The sequence below is a fragment of the Myxocyprinus asiaticus genome, chromosome 6 (genome assembly GCF_019703515.2).
Source record: "Myxocyprinus asiaticus isolate MX2 ecotype Aquarium Trade chromosome 6, UBuf_Myxa_2, whole genome shotgun sequence".
NCBI classification, from domain to species: domain Eukaryota; kingdom Metazoa; phylum Chordata; class Actinopteri; order Cypriniformes; family Catostomidae; genus Myxocyprinus; species Myxocyprinus asiaticus.
In genome coordinates, this window is record NC_059349.1 from 21,598,432 (window position 1) to 21,611,790 (window position 13,359).

General features: G+C 41.1%; 1 protein-coding gene across 8 annotated transcripts in view; it reads left to right on the forward strand.

Annotated features, from left to right (window-relative positions):
• Positions 1-13,359, forward strand: part of LOC127441883 (rho guanine nucleotide exchange factor 4-like) — a 142,005-nt gene that overhangs the window by 105,097 nt on the left and 23,549 nt on the right. Inside the window, exon 1 of one of the 8 annotated variants that reach the window (XM_051699426.1) lies at positions 9,128-9,146. The exons of the other annotated variants lie outside the window; for them this stretch is intronic. The gene's annotated coding sequence lies outside the window, so the exon portion shown is untranslated. Of the gene's footprint in view, positions 1-9,127; positions 9,147-13,359 lie in introns of those variants that run through there. 8 annotated transcript variants of the gene reach the window in all.

Genomic DNA, 13,359 nt, shown 5'->3' on the forward strand with positions numbered 1-13,359 from the left:
AGTAGAGCAGATGTGTAGTTGTCCATCTTTTCTCTGGGGGGTATTTTGTCTGATAAATGTTTTTTCAGGTAACCTAAAAAGTGTGCCTCATGTGGTAACATCTAAATTAACTGGTCAAAAATATTAACATTTAACAACACATTTAACATGACGGAATCAACCAGAATATCTAAGGTTACACCAACAAAAGTAAATGTTAACGGTTTGATCAAGTAGAAATAAACCCTTAAGGTGACAACTGCATGTTACCACTTTTTAGAGTGTAATGTGCTGACCTTTTTTAAAACCAATTAGTCAACTAGTTGTTCAGGCAACTCACCGTCTATGTTGAAAATATGTAGTTTGCACATTGCTATACTATGAATTTGTTTTCTTCTGTTCACCTAAAATATATACCGTGTGTGGTAACATCTAAATTCATTGATTTTAGTCAAAAAATATTATTTACTATGACCAGATCAACCTGAATATATTGGGTTGTACCAATGAAAGTCTTTTTAAGGGTTGGATTTGGTAGCAAAATCTTTAGATAACAGGAACTTGTATTCACTGTTTTACATTGGAGATCAATCGTTGCCTAATCCTCATACAATCCCCAATTATTGTTACTTATCTACACAAGGGTGAGTATGGCATTTAACTTATAATTTGATCAAATGTATTACACTCAGTAAGCTATGCCTTTAGCTTTCCATGATCCAACAATTGCGCTGCTAATCCAGTTAACTTGCATACAGAACAGCGGGGTCTGCAGCATGTTTAGATGTGCTACTCCTTAGGCATTCTCACAACTGACGGCAATGAGACAGATGGTGTTTCATTCACACCTTTTTTAAACAAACCACCAGCATACAACACAGTTGCACCCTAGCCTGCTTCAAGCAGCAGTTTAAAGTCTGAATAATCTTCCCCCATACACCTCAGTGTCTTCTGGTTTCTGGTATGCAGAACAGAGGTGAGGAGAGAGATAGTGTTTAACAAGATCTGGTGTGTGTTACATCTCTAAATAGACATTCAAATGGCAGGATGGCATCTCTGCAGGTTTTCACCATATGTTTGTTACAAATAAAGGTTAATCAGTTATTCTTTGCAGCATTTTGTTTCAGCAAAACCTAAGCGGGGCTTGGGACATGGAGTACCAAAGAGGGCTGTCACTGCGGAGGCAAATAGGTCGACTTCCACTTTAAAGAACAGTTCCCAAATCCTCATAACCATTTCAGGATGAAGTCTCCATTGCCCTGCCATCGGTCCCTGGCACAACAACCTGTCCGCTCCGCAATTCAAATTGCCCGGGACATATGTTGTGCGCAGGGTGAGGAGATGGCTTGTGCTCCACACAAGGAGGCGTTGCGCCAGGCTCAACATTGGTAGCGATCGAGTGCTGCCCTGGTGATTTATGTACACTACCACTGACATAATGTCTGAATGAGTCAGAACGTAATGATTCACTGTGTTGGAATGGAAAGCTTTCATCACTAAGAAGATGGCTAGCATTTCCAAGCAGTTGATGTGCCACGCTCATTTCGCACCTGTCCAAGTGCCGAATGCCAGGTGTCATCGCACAGTGCGCCCCAAACTGTGTTCTTCTGAAAACCTGACCCAGCATCACACCCTGCTGATAAAGGTTTGGAGCTGTCCATGGTGCTAGAGCAGCCAGGCAGCGGCGAGTCACGGAGTCACGCATGTGGCCCTGATACCAGGCGTAACTCAGTACATGGTGTTTGAGCCAGCACTGCAGAGGTCTCATGTGTAAAAGACCTAATGATATGATGGTGGATGCTGCCGCCATAAAACCCAGCATTTTCTGAAAGTCTTCAGTGGAAATGTTTTTCCCAGTTTGAACTGAGACAGACACTGGGGAATGATCTGGACGTGCTCGCTCTTGAGGTGTGCACGCATGCTCATGGAGTCGAGTCAAACCCCCAAAAAAGAGATTTGTTGGCTGGGGGAAAGTGTGCTTTTCACCCAGTTGTAATTGATACCCAGGCTGTTCATATGGTGAAGTATAATGTCCCTGTGCTCGCATAGCAGAGCCTCTGATTGGGCCAGTAATAGCCAATCGTTGAGGTACTTTAGAATGCGCATGCCGTTCATCTTCAAAGGGGTGAGTGCCGCATCGACACATTTTGTGTCGATTTGGCGGTGCCAGAGACAATCCAAAGGGAAGGACTTTGAATTGAAATGTCATCCCTTCGAACGCAAATCTCAAGAACATCCTGTGGCACGGTACAATTTGGATATGAGTACCTTTAGATCTATTGATGCAAACCAGTCCCATGGGCGGATGCGCGATAAGATCTGTTTCTGAGTTAACAAGCGTCTCAGATCTAGGATCGGCCAAAGCCTGCCATCTTTAATCAGAAAGAAAGGGTAGCAGCTGTAAAACCCTTTGTGGCCGTGGCAGCTCGGAACAACCACTATCGCATCCTTTGTGAGGAGATAATATAGGCACGTCCCATGATGGAACCATCAAGGACAAAACGCTGTTGAAGCAAGGCGGTCTGCATGCGAATTGGATCGAATACCCATGGTCGATCATTTTTAGCACCCAATCTGACATGTCTATGAGCGCCCGCCGTGCATTCACATAACGGGTTATCGGGCACTTTATATTTTACACTAATTGTGATAGCGCGCCGCTCACCATTGGGAAGCGGTTGTGCACAGTGTGTGAAATGGGGAAGCAAGGCAAATTCTCAAGAATGGTCTGAGCCAAAGTTATTAAGTACACTAAGGTATGATTTATGAGCGTGCAAACATAAGAGAGAGAATTGTTTGTATGTGATCATTATGAACAGATTAACAGATGTCACAGGTGCAGAAAGGCCAGAGGCCACTGTCTTTCTGCGTTTTGATGAGAAAATAATGGCTGTGACATTCTTTCTATGCAGGGTATGAGGAATGACCCCATTGCCTCTCTCACCAATGAGACTTTACTACCTCGGAGAGCAGAATGGGCATGTCCTGCACTGTAGCATGGAGGATAGAACGCTGTTGAAGCGATGCAGCCGCGTCACGAACCGGAATGTATAACCGCACACTAATGTTTTTTTAACACACTGAGAAATGCTCTGTAACGCGCACCACACGACCATGTAATGTGCGGGTGGATGCCGAGTTTCACGCATGTGTTGAGGGCAGCTGCCGTTTATAAGACGGGAGCATTTTGTGTGGAGTGTGGGTTGATTTTTCTCTGAGATGCCCGGAAACACACCACGCGATCGCGAAATGCACGAGCGGGCGCAGATAATGGGCACAGATAGCTGCCGCTGATCAGACGGGAGCTTCTCACTCAGAGCACATCACGCATCAGTGTACAGCGCTTATAGTGTAAAGGCTCGAGCGAGCTAACAATAGACGCCATTCACCCGTGGTTATCACGGTGAGTGAGTTTGGTTGGTGAGGAAGAAAGAGCTTTTTCAGCCTTCAGCGCACGTCGAGCAGCCACTATTCGCACATTATTCAAGCAATGCATAGGAAGCGTTGCAATAAAAACTGACTCATTCCCAGCTAGAATAGCGGGGAAGGGCGAGTTGAAATATAATAGAAAAAGGCATGAGATCAAGATGCCTATAAACACTATACTTACAGGGGGATTCTTCCCGCTGGAAACTGACAGCGCTATTTGCATAACAGTACAAAGACGCTGAAATATGCCTGAGGATGGCAGTCCCTCCAATCTGGTCCCAGTAAGCTCCGTGTGAACCTCAGGGAAGAATGACATTGCTTTCATAACCACGGTCTTTTAACGGCAGACAGTGAGGAAGCACGTGGCCCCGCTGTGCTTCCTCATGTGGTCCCTCGAGACTTAACACAGAGGAAGCGGTGAGAAGGGCGCGTGAGGCGGAATCATCCCTCAGAATGAGGACGACCCTAGAGCGGAGTGTCTTGAGACTACATTGATGGTTTTCTAAATAGCTACAGAATAACTAACTTAAAAAAGTTCTCCTGTGTCATCAGGGTGCAATTTTACCTATATCTGCCTTGTGTCATCACTGTTACTATACACAGTGTTTGTTGGCTGTACCTTCTGTGAATCAGTTGCTAACAGTAACATTCTGAGGTATTTTGCTCCATATGTGGGTGAAGTGGCACTGCAGGGTAGCCATACAATGCTGGTTACATCCACAGCGACAATGAACTGAGGCCCACATGGCCAGAGTGTACCGCTGCACCGACCAGAGGAATTCCCGCCATTGTGTGAACGCCTCAGCTTGGCTCTTAAACAGATTCCAATTTGTTAAACCAGGCAGCTCAAAAACTCCTTCTTTTGGCTGGATTCTACCTTATTATAGTGTAATAAATTCTGATGACAAAAGCTGTAATATTTTGTATTGTTATACATTTTGGAGAAGACACAGATGTGTGAAAAGGTGTTGGTGAGTGACTGGTGGGTGTCTCAACTGTAATTCTCTAAAATATGTACGTGCAGTCAGGATATCATGTTCCCACCCTAATTCAATACTTGATAGCCACGGGAAAGAAGCAGATATCAACTCTGCTCTGAAATCATTCTTGAATTTTTCCAATTCCTGTGAGTTCATGGACCTTATTTGGTATTTATTTTTTTCTACTTAAATTGAGAAGTTAGAAGAACTCAGATTATGATCCTTAATCCTTCATGTTCACCTCTCTGTTTACTGGCTGAGCAACACTCTGCCCAGAATTCTGGAATTCTGTCTGGAGTGCATCAAACTATCCTGGTAGCTTAAGTGCACGTCATAGGCCTTTTCAGCTTACAGTGAGGAATATCATGCAGCTTTAATTTGTCAGTAAACGGCATGTGCCTGTTTGTAGTACATACAGCTTATCAGTCCCTCAATCCTGCTCTCAGACAGGCACCAGCGAGACTCCCTAACTGAGCTGTGCATGGCACGGCCTGCTCCTTTCTAGCCCTACTACAGGCCTCGTCTGCTGCTTAGGAAATTAGTTCTGAGATCTTTTGAGCCAGCTACCATAGTGCTTTGTTATACGAACTGAATTAACTGTGAGCATGTGTATAGTGTCTGAGGCACAATAAGAAAATCATGTTCTATTAGGACACTGTTTATGGTGCAGAACCTGCATATAAAGTTCAGCACCTATAGAATATTACCCATTAAACTGGTTACAGAGGTCTGTGTGAATTCAGACAATGCATAATCCACTTAAAAGATTTCTTGCTCTAAAATTCCTTTGAATGCACAGTCTTCAGTGGATTATTGATTTTATTAAACAGTGACAATAATATTTAACAATTGAAAAAAATGAAATAAATAATATATACAGTACCGGTCAAAAGTTTTGAAACACTTACTCATTCTTTATTATAATTTTTTTTCACATTTTAGAATAATAGTGAAGTCATCAAAACTATGGAATAACATAAATGGAACTATGGGAATTATGTTGTGACTAAACAAAATCTAAAATAAATCAAAACTGTGTTATATTTTAGCATCTTCAAAGTAGTCACCCTTTGCCTAGAATTTGCAGACATGTACTCTTGACATTTTCTCAAACAACTTCTTGAGGTATCACCCTGGGATGCTTTTTAAACAGTATTGAAGGAGTTCCCATCTATGTTGGGCACTTATTGGCTGCTTTTCTTTATTATTTGGTCCAAGTCATCAATTTCAAAAACTTTTTGTTTTTTAATTAAATGTTCGTTTTATAATTAAATTAATTAATATGGTGGAAGAATTATATTTTTGTCTACAAAACTAATTTCAAACATTTAAGCAAACGCCTTCAGATCAAAAAAAATTTAAGATCATGAGAAACATTTCAGTCAAGTGTTTCAAAACTTTTGACCAGTAGTGTATATATATATATATATATATATATATATATATATATATATATATATATATATATATAAATAAATAAAAAAATAAAAAATAAAATGTATATATATATATATATATATATATATATATATATATATATATATATATATAGATTTTATAATAATAATTATAACAAACTTTTTTCTGTGAAGTAATATGGTTCATTCATTGAAGAAGCCTTTGGTGTTTGTACTCGGCAACTAGTCGGTGACTGGTCCACGACTAGAAGTCTCAGATCGTAGCCCGTGTCCATCGCTGACAAATATGTATTGTGCACATTTCCGCGACTCACACCAATTGGTTTCAGATGCTAACAGATGCAACCTGCTTGATATCTGAACTGCGAGCCGTCAGGTGTGCGCACTGTCCCGACGAGGGAGAGACTGGAAATGAGCAACAGCCAATGAAATATAAAGAACGCAAGATGAGAGCAAGGCATTGAGAAGCAGGAGTCAAAAAAATCATTTGAAAATAAATAAAACGGCACCCACATCCCCCTACCCTCTGTCTCAATTAATCTTTTAGGCTCTTAGTCTTATTTTTTCCTGTTCTGCGCAAATCAGTGTCACGCAGCCACACAACCTTAATTTCATGTTATCTCGGATAAACTGCTGTCGCTATGTCTGTGATTTTGTGAATGAATTTCTGGATCATAGCTTCAGATCTGACCCAAACACAAAAGTTGTGGACAAAATTGACATTGACACAAATATAAACAAGTATCATAATGTAATTATATTTTATTTACCTACTTGCATTGTAAGGACCAACAGATCTGAGAAATTCTTCTAAAAATCTTCATTCGTGTTCAGCAGAAGAAAGAAAGTCATGCACATCTGGAATGGCATGAGGGTATGTGTAAAGTAAATGATGAGAGAATTTTCATTTTTTGGTGAACTATTCCTTTAATTGTTGAGGAGAATCCAAAGGCATTTTGACCAAATACAACATTAAGATTAATTTAAGATTCACTGCTTTGAACTCTTAAATGGGTCAAAAATGACCCGATCATCTCAAGAGGGTTAAGTTGCTCATCTTATTTTGAGTGTCAGGTCCACCGTAGACACGCATTTGTCCAATGACTTTGGTGTGGAGTGAATGTAAAAGTCTTTAAAAGGATGTGCAGATTCCTTACAGGCCTGCTGTCTCTTCACTGATACTCAGGGAATGTCAGACTCTGATGGTTTGAATGTTTTCCACTGCGGATCTTATCTGTGACCCTCTTGTCTTTTTTTCTCACATCCAGAACAGACATGGCGGTGCATTGATCCAACTCTGTTAGGAAGAGTGTGTGATGAATATAGAATAGAATCTGTATGTATTGCCATAGGCTGTTGCTGGTGAAATTTGTTTCCATGACGTTAATGCAACATCGGCAAGTTAAGTTGTAGCTTCAGTACCCCTAGAACAGGGGAGTCCAAACTTTTTCTACTGGGGCCCAGATGCAAAAAGAAATAAGGTGTTGCAGGCTGGACCATTGTAATAAAAATAACAATAATAAAAAGACAGATGCCACTATTGTATACTTAATATTATGCAAGTTTTAATCACATTTTGTTAATGTGTTAATAAAGGATATTTCTCTCACCAAGAATGCTTGTAAAAGAACAGTGATGCAGGGTCTGAAATTAAGAGGAGCTCAGGGCAAAAATGCCCCAAAAGTGACAAAAAATGCCTTTTTTATTGATATCTGTTTTTTATTTATACCATCTGGTGCCATTCTTAAAATTCTTCATTAAGAGTAGCATTGCACACTATCACAAAATATGTTTTGAATAAAAGAATGGCACAGTCAGTGGTGTAGTAGTGTCTGAAGAGGTGGGCATACCGTGAATTTATATGAAAGACCCAACTCCCAGGAGATCAGCAGTTACCTAAATACTCAAACCAGCCTGTCTGGTACCAACAATCATCCATGCGATTATCTAATCAGCCAATCATGTGGCAGCAGTGTAATGCATAAATTCATCCAGATATGGGTCAGAAACTTCAGTTAAAGTTCACATCAACCATCAGAATGGGGAAAAATGTGATCTCAGTGATTTGAACCGTGGCATGATTGTTGGTGCCAGATGGGCTGATTGGAGTATTTCTATAACCGCTGATCTCCTGGGATTTTCACACACAACAGTCTCTAGAATTTACTCCGAATGGTGCCAAAAACAAAAAACATCCAGTGAGTGGCAGTTCTGTGGATGGAAATGCCTTGTTGATGAGAGAGGTCAACAGAGAATGGCCAGACTGGTTCAAACTGACAAAGTCGACCTACACAATATTAGGCAGGTGATTTTAATGTTGTGGCTGATCGGTGTATATATATTTACGTTTAGCAGGGAGATAAATTTACAGTGCAAATTATAGTTACTCCAGGGATGCTTGTGCATCAGACGCCGGAAATGTCGTGACCCTTACTGAAACAGAAAATCTCTGTTCACTTAAAAAAAAATATATATATATATATCAGTGTTGTGGAAGACATTCTAGCAGAATGTGCTCTGTACACATGTCTCTGTGCGCGCTCAATAAACTTGGTGCGGCTAGTATCGAGACATTTTATCAAGAAAGAGTACATGAGCAAAGCATCTTACCCGATCCCAGTCCTATAACAAATGCATTTTGCGTAGCTCTTTATCTGTGCAAATCTAACAATCCTTCACTTACAAGTCAATATGGCGCCGCGGATGGCAGCCTCAATGTGGAGCTCTCCAATTCTTTTGTTGGTTTTGTTTGTTTGTCCTGTGTTTAGTCATTTTTTTCCCAATCAGTTTTACCAGGGACGAACTGCTGAACATTTGGTAGCACATACCAGACAGTTTCCCAGTTTTGGACTATTCTGATGTTTTGCTGGACATTTTAGTTGGAGGTGCAGCTGTGTTGTTTAAGCGCGCTATAAGACGCAAGTGAGGGAAGCGAGCCAGCGTGCTGGTCAAGCTCCGACAGCGTGGCTTTCGTACAGTGCTGCCGAGTATTCATGTAGTGAATCTCCGCACTCTCCCTAACAAAATGGACAAACTATATCTCCTTAGCCGTACAAACAAGGACTTTTCAAACTCTGCTGCCTTGTGCTTCACAGAAACCTGGCTGAGTGAAGCCATTCCGGACAGTGCGTTGCATCTGCCGGGCTTTCAGCTGTTCAGAGTGGATCGCATTGCGGAGTTAACGGGCAGAATGAGAGGTGGTGGAACATGCATTTCCATCAATGAGAGTTGGTGTACAGATGTAACAACATTAAAGAAGATGTGCTGTCCTGATTTGGAAGCACTTTGTATCAACTGTAAGCCTTTCTACTCACTGCAGGAGTTTTCTTCGTTTATTCTGGTGAGTGTTTATATTCCTCCACACGTGTGCATGAATGTAGCGCTGCAACAGCTGGCTCATTAGATCACAGACACAGAACAACAATACCTGGACTCACTTATTATTATTCTGGGAGATTTTAATCAAGCTAACCTCACCCGTGAACTGCCAAAATACAGACAGCACATTACATTCCCCACCAGAGACAGAAATACATTAGATCATTTCTACACAACAATAAAGGATGCATATCGCTCTGTCCCTAGAGCAGCTTTGGGACTCTCTGATCACTGTCTGGTTCATCTTCTTCCAACCTACAGGCAGAAACTAAAATCAGCTAAACCTGTAGTAAAGACTGTGAAGAGATGGACCAATGAAGCAGAGCTGGAACTACAAGCCTGCTTTGACTGCACTGATTGGAATGTATTTGAGGCTGCAGACACCAATCTGGACGAGCTAACAGATACTGTGACATCATATATCAGTTACTGTGAGGATGTGTGCATTCCTACTAGGACTTATTTAACATACAACAAACTCAGGCAGCTTTGTCAGGCCAAAGAGAATGCTTACAGAAGTGGGGATCAAATTTTGTACAATCAGGCCAGGAACACAGAATTCAGAGTGGCTAAAAGAATCTGCTCTGATAAGCTGAAAAACAAAGCTAACGAACCTGCATCAGTGTGGAGAGACCTAAAAGACTTTACTAACTCCAAGACACCATCCCCCAACACTGTAGGGAACCAACAACTGGCTGACAACTTGAATGTGTTTTACTGTAGATTTGAAAGGCCCAGTCTCACACCCCACACCTGCTCTGACCTTCACTTCACACAAACATCAACACCTCCTGCAACCCCCCTCCTCCCCCCACCTGCTACTCAACCTGCACTTAAGATCTGTGAAGAGGAGGTGTGCCATTCCTTCCGGAAGCAAAAGACAAGGAAAGCACAGGGCCCATATGGTGTTTCACCCACTTGTTTAAAATCATGTGCTGACCAGCTGGCCCCCATCTTCACACAGATTTTCAATAGATCAATGGAGCAGTGTGAATTTCCCTGCTGCTTCAAATGCTCCACCATCATTCCTGTCCCAAAGAAACTCAAAATCACAGGACTTAATGACTACAGACCGTCACTCTGGCTTCTGTTGTCATGAAGTCATTTGAGAGACTGGTGTTGGCCCACCTGAAAGACATCACTGGACCCTTTCTAGATCCCCTTCAATATACTTATCGAGCAAACAGGTCTGTGGAGGATGCAGTCAACCTGGGATTGCATCATATCCTGCAACATCTGGACAGACCAGGGACATATGCAAGGATCCTTTTTGTGGACTTTGGTTTGGCTTTCAACACCATCATCCCAGCTATACTCCAGACTAAATTACACCAACTCTCTGTTCCCATGTCTATCTGCCAGTGGATCGCCAGCTTTCTGACGGACAGGCAGCAGCTAGTGAGACAGGGGAAATTCACTTCCAGCACATGTACGATCAGTACTAGTGCTCCCCACTACTCTTCTCCCTGTATGTCAATGACTGCACTGCCAAGGACCCTTCTGTCAAGCTCCTGAAGTTTGCAGACAACACTACCGTCATCGGCCTCATCCAAGATGACGATGAGTCTGTATACAGACGGGAGGTTGAATGGCTGGCTCACTGGTGCAGTCAAAACAACCTGGAGCTGAACACGCTCAAAACAGTGGAGATGATAGTGGACTTTAGGAGAAACACCCCAACATTGACCCCGCTCACCATTCTAAACAGCGCTGTGGCAGCAGTGGAGTCATTCAGGTTCCTAAGCACTACCATCTCACAGGACCTGAAGTGGGAGACCCACATTTACTCCACTGTGAAAAAGGCCCAGCAGAGTTTGTCTTATTGTGTATTTCTATATATTCTTATATTTTCTATTCACTTTTTATTTGTATTCTATTTTTTTTTAATTATCCTTTTGTTGTATTGTTTGTGCACTTGAAGATTCTGTCACCAAGACAAATTCCTTGTATGTGTAAGCATACTTTGGAATAAAGCTCATTCTCATTCTGATCTGGATGATTCTAAACTCCTGAAATCTTCCAATGGATGAAGCTGGTGGCAACTAGTGGAGACAAATGCGCTGTGAAATGTGGCTGTACGTAATAGCGACACCCAGTGCTCAGAATACAGATTTCATATAATTTCTCAATTGCGGGCCAAATTATGTTCTATTTCCAAAATATCTCGCAGGCCGCATCAGAGTGGTCGGCGGGCCACAGATGGCCTGCGAGCCGTAGTTTGGACACCCCTGCCCTAGAACATCCTTGGGTTGTCTATTGCTCAAAGGCATAATGGTGATAGTTCATGAATTGCCCACTGCAAGGCTCAAATGTTCAACCTTTTGGTATATCTGGCCATTTTCAAAGTTATGCTGGGCCTGTGTCTTAATTAGATCAAACTTGCATGCACACTTTTGAATCATAAAATGACACATGGGACACCCTACAGCCTACAGTCTTCACAGACACATAAGCGAAGGCCACAAGACAGCAAGCCCAGTCAAGTGCAGAATTTGGTTCAAGGCCATAATGTGCATTATACATATATCATATAGTAGTATGGCTGCTTTCATTTTAAAAGAAAATTAGTCTTCTCAATTCAGTTGCGTTAATATATAATGTTCCTTGAAGGAACTTCCTTCTCAGCATTTATTTAAAGGAAGCAAGCCAACCCAAAAACTTTCTTTCTTGCTTAGCTACCAGATAGCATATTGAATAGCATAAACTTGCTCCCTTTTAAAATGTGACAATAAGAAAACCACTGAACCAAAAAAATTCCAATATGTAATTTAAAAAATGCCAAAGTGAACTTCTGGGGTGAAGTGATATCCCACTCTTTGGTATTCAGTGTATTGTGCTACTGTAACTAGCTAATGTACTTCTAGATTTTGATGACTGGTGTAATGGAAGTTAATGTCATTTTAGAACTCTGGGCCTTAATCTGTAATGTTGATTAGGCTGAGTGGAAGCTTTGCTTGCATGGCTCAGTGGTAAATTTGTGCGGTCGGATGACTTTATCTGTGGATGTGGATTTATGAAGAAGCAGGTCAGTGCACATTCACAGACCTGCCTGTTTTACTGGATCCATAAATTACCCTCAGCAAATCGTATATATAGAGAGATTTGTGTGTGTGTGTTTGTGTGTGTGTGTTTAAACTTGCACGAGTTAGCATGCTTCAGTGCAAGACTGTAGTCACTGTGCTTTTCAGGATTTGTGCCTATGCACTCTGAAAGCAAATTTATTAACTGCATTTAATGTATACAGTAGGGTTGTAACGATTTACTCATCTCACAGTTCAGGGCTGTCCATGAGACTGGACTCATCATTCGTTTCGGTTCACGATATTTTAAACTTAAGCATGAATCAAGAAAAGTTAGGATTGAAAGTTTTTTATGATTACTTTAAAGACATATGCAAAACAGTTCTTTTCCTTTAAAATTTAGCTAAAAGTACGGTTCTTAAAATTGTAAAATGATCCATCAGATATGTACTGGGACTAAAAACCATCCCAGAACAGGGCAGTGGTGACACCATATGGAAAAATTAGCTAATAATTCTGCTTACTGAAAATACGTAATTATGTTAGATACATATGCTGCTTACACACAGTCACAGATTACATACATTTAAAATATTTTTTATTTAAATTGTATTTTTCTAAAATATTATTGTCTCTGATTACATCTAAATATTATTTTCAAAAATACATATTTAATGGAAGTGCATGCATATCTAGTTATTTTTATTAACAATTGACTGATAATTTGCTGATGAAATCAAATCAGACATGACATTTTAAATTAGGATTATATTCTCATTGAATTATTATACATAATATTCAGAATTATATATAGTATTTTAATATGGCACCATCATTAAACCTCTGTAAACTTTAATTTTCTCTCGCACAGTCAGAACAGATCATTCTCGTGCTTTAAACGGACATTCGATCCCTTGCACTGAAAATGCGCCTCACTCTCCTGCTCAGTTCAAAAAGGGTATAGCTCCAAAAAGGGGCAGGAGCTCCAAACCGCCAGCAAAGATATAGGGTGCCCCTTACGTATCCCTTTCCCTAAACTTAAACGTGAGTGGAAGTGACGCCCCCTTTTGGAGTTTGCTCAACCCTCTTTTGGAGTAACCCCACTCCCTTCTGGAGTAACCCCACCCTCCTTTGGAGATTCCGCCCCCATTTGGT